Source organism: Carlito syrichta, unplaced genomic scaffold, assembly GCF_000164805.1.
Source record: "Carlito syrichta isolate Samal-C Ts95f unplaced genomic scaffold, Tarsius_syrichta-2.0.1 Scaffold301974, whole genome shotgun sequence".
NCBI classification, from domain to species: domain Eukaryota; kingdom Metazoa; phylum Chordata; class Mammalia; order Primates; family Tarsiidae; genus Carlito; species Carlito syrichta.
The window spans coordinates 532349-536198 of record NW_007246070.1 but is presented as its reverse complement, the minus strand read 5'-3'; the positions used below and the strand labels follow the sequence as shown (position 1 = coordinate 536198).

The 3850-nt window shown below is 46.3% G+C and overlaps 1 pseudogene across 1 annotated transcript; it reads right to left on the bottom strand.

The window, feature by feature from the left end:
• Positions 1 to 229: 229 nt before the first annotated feature.
• On the bottom strand, positions 230 to 1852 carry LOC103258144 (annotated as a pseudogene). The gene is made up of 3 exons (XR_504159.1): positions 1788 to 1852; positions 1020 to 1470; positions 230 to 711 (listed from the first exon to the last, which is right to left on the bottom strand). The product of XR_504159.1 is annotated as a 60S acidic ribosomal protein P0-like (transcript).
• Positions 1853 to 3850: the final 1998 nt, after the last annotated feature.

Here is a 3850-nt window from a genome sequence, read left to right as displayed (position 1 = left end):
CCTTCCAAGTAACTGGAACTACAGGCGTGCGTTATTGCACCCAGCTTATTAGTATTTTATTATTTGATTTATTGTAGAGATGAAATCTCACCAAGTTGCCCAGGCTGGTCTCAAACCCCTGAGCTCTGTCAATCCTCTCGCCTCAGCCTCCCAAAGGGCTGGGATTATAGGCTTGAGCCAATTTGCCTGGCCTTTTTTTTTTTTAAGAGAAATAGCTTTTATTTTCTTGTTTTGCAAATAAAGCTGACTGCGTTGGTTGCTTTCTGGTGATTAGTCAGAGAGACCAAATCCCATCTCCTCATCGGACTCCTCCAAGTTTTCCTTGGCTTCAACCTTGGCTGGAGCTGCAGCTGCAGCAGGAGCAGCGGTGGCCACAGCAGCCACAGGGACGGCAGCCACAAAGGCAGATAGATGGATCAACCAAGAAGGCCATGACCTTTCCAGCAAGTGGGAAGGTGTCATCCGTCTCCACAGACAAAGCCAGGACTCGTTTGTACCCATTGATAATAGAATGGGGTACTGATGCGACAGTTGGATAACCAATCTGCAAACACTGGCAACATGGTGGACACCCTCCAGGAAGCGAGAATGCAGTTTCCTCTGTGACATCAAGCATTTCAGGGATGTAGATGCTGCCATTGTTGAACACCTGCTGGATGCTCAACCCAAAGGAGACCGGGGAGGTGTTCAGCAGTGTGGCTTCACTGGCTCCTGCTTTGTCTCCAGTCTTTTTTTTTTTTTTTTTTTAGTTGGAGTCTCACTTGTCGCCCAGACTGGAGGGCAGTGGCACGCTCTGGGGCAACCGCAGCCTCAACCTGTTGGGCTCTGGTGATCCTTCCGCTTTAGCCTTCCAAGTAGCTGGAACTACAGGCGAGTGCTACCACACCCGGCTAATTTTCTGATTTGTTGTAGAGATGAGGTCTCACCAAGTTGTCCAGGCGGGTCTCGAACCCACGGGCTCAGGCAATCTACTCACCTCAGCCTCCCAAAGCGCGGGATTACAGGCTGAGCCACCGAGCCTGGCCTGTCTCCAGTCTGAATTGACTGCATATCACTCAGGATTTCAATGGCGCCTCTGGAGATTTTAGTGGTGATGCCTAAAGCCTGGAGGAAGGAGGTCTTTTCGGGTCCTAGACCAGTGTTCTGGGCTGGCACAGTGACTTCACATTGGGCAATGGCACCTGCACAAGCAGCAGCTGGCACCATGTTGGCCAGCAGCACGTACCTGATCTCAGTGAGTTCCTCCTTGGTGAACACAAAGCCTACATCCCCCCCCACCCCCATATGCGGCAACAGTTTCTCTAGAGCTGGGTTGTTTTCCAGATGCCCTGGGACGGCTTTGCGTATCATGGTGTTCTTGCCCATCAGCCCCACGGCCTTCCCTTGGAGGCACTTGCAGATCTGCTGCATCTGCTTGGAGCCCACATTGCGCCCACAATGAAGCATTTTGGATAGTCAGCCAAAAGTTGACTTTTTTTTTAATTGCTATTTTAATTTTTTTAATTTTTTGAGTTGAGTCTTGCTCTGTCGCCTGGGCTGGAGTGCAGTGGCACACTCACGGCCACCACAGCCTCGACCTGCTGGCTCAGGCGATCCTTCCACTTCAGCCTTCCAAGTGGCTGGAACTACAAGCATGTGCCACCACTCTAGGCTAATTTTTAAAAAAAATTTATGGTAGAGATGAGGTCTTGCCAAGTTGCCCAGGCTGGTCTCGAACCCATGGACTCAGGAAATCCTCTTGCCTCGGCCTCTCAAAGTGCTGGGATTATAGGTATGAGCCACTGCGCCCAGCCAGTAGGATGATCTTAAGGAAGTAGTTGGACTTCCAGGTAACCCTGTCTTCCCTGGGCATCACGGTGGTGCATCAGGGATTGCCACACAGGGTTTAAAGACGATGTCACTCACACGAGGATGCCTGTTGAGAAGAAAGTCTTACTTTTTTACTGGTCTGTCAGTCAGGGTCTCAGTTCCCTTGACTGTAGCTTTTGGAAAAGCAGAGTAGTTCTGGTTATCCTGCTCACAGTATCAAAACTGAGAGGCCCGAAAAACCCTTTCTTTTTGTCCTCTGAAGCTTTGCTGAAAATCAACTGAAAAAGGCAAATTAATAGGAGAAAAGGCATACATATTTTTTAATGTGCATACATGTGCATGGGAGTCATACAAAATATGAAAACTCAAAGAAAGGACCAGATGGTTGATGCTTTGATACTATCGTGAGGTTACAGAAATAATAGATGCTTAGAGCATGGCAAGACAGATTTTGGGAGAAAGAAAAGAGGAAAGGCATGGCTAGCAAAAGTGGTCTTGTTATGCAGGTGAAACCTTACAGATAGGAGCTCTCAGAAATAATAAGTTTCTGTCAGACTCCCAAAGGTGTTGAACTCTCTGACTCTCTCTCTCCCATGAGTCATTGCTTCCTAGTTCCAGATGGAGAAACAGGGCAGAAATAGCCTGGCTGCTTATTTCATCAATACAGATTTTCTTTACAGATGCAAATCTCCTTCACAAAAGGTAGTTTTTCAAAGCTAGTCTTATCTGCAGACCCTCAGGATGGCCATCTTAAAACATGTCCAAGAAGTAAATTTTGGGGTGAAATGCTTCTTGATTTTTTCTCATATTAGAACACCTGCCAGGCAGTTAGATGTCAATTGTACTTTTATTTCATTTTTAAAAACCAAGTTTCCTTGTGTCCCCAGTGGCTGTGAGGGGAGGAGGACACAAGAAAGTGAGAAAATTTTTTGCCTCATTTTTTGCTTCAATCAGAGAAGAGCCCTTGCTATGGTTTGAACATTTGTACCCTGTAAGCCTCATTATGAGATTTGATCCTCAGTATTAGAAGTTGGGCCTAATGGGAGGTGTTTGGTTTATGGAGATGGATTCCTGACGAATAAATTAGTGTTCTCCTTTTGGGGGATATGTATGTGTTGTCAGTCTGTTAGTTCCTGTGAAAGCTGTTTGTTAAAAAGAGGCTGGCACCTCTCTTCTCTCTCTCTCTTTTTTTAAAAATTTTTTTTTGAGTTGGAGTCTCATTCTGTTGCCCAGACTGGAGTGCAGTGGCCACTCCCGGCCACCACAGCCTTGCCTGCTGTGCTCCGGCGATCCTTCCGCCTCAGCCTTCCGAGCAGCCGGAATTACAGGCATGCGCTACCAAGCCCAGCTGATTTTTTGATTTATTGTAGAGATGAGGTCTTGCTGCCCAGGTGGGTCTTGAACCCGCGGGCTCAGGCAATCCACTCACCTCAGCCTCCCAAAGGTTTTACAGGCTGAGCCATTGAGCCCGGCTCTCTCTCTCTTGCTTCCTCTCTCACCATGTGATCTCTGCACATGCCAGCTCCTCTTCACCTCTGCCATGATGCAGGTGCCCAATCTTGAACTTTTCAGCCATCAGAATTGTGTGAGCCAAATAAATCTTTTTCTTATAAATTACTCAGCCTCAAGTATTCCTTTATTGTAACACAAAATGGATCAAACCCCTCTTTTACTTTTTTATGCCTTTATATGGATAAAAGGAATTTAGCTTTTTTTTTTTTTTAGGTTTGACAATAACTGAAACATGAAATAAGTTTGGAATTCACAATTTCTAGACTTCAGGCTATGAGACATAGAAACGAAATGTTTCACAAGGCAAGATTCAGGGACAATGATGACCATTTACCAAGGAACAGCATAAAATTCCTCTGCAGGTCCTAGCAGAGCAACAACTGAGCTAGTGTCCACTGGGGATGCATGTGTTTGGGTGGTTTGAGGTGGGTGTGGTAGAGTTTCAGGGGTTCTGATAGAAACAGCATATGAGGAAAGAAATCTGCTACCTATCACTTTTCTTTTTTTTTTTTTCATTCTCTTCCGACTG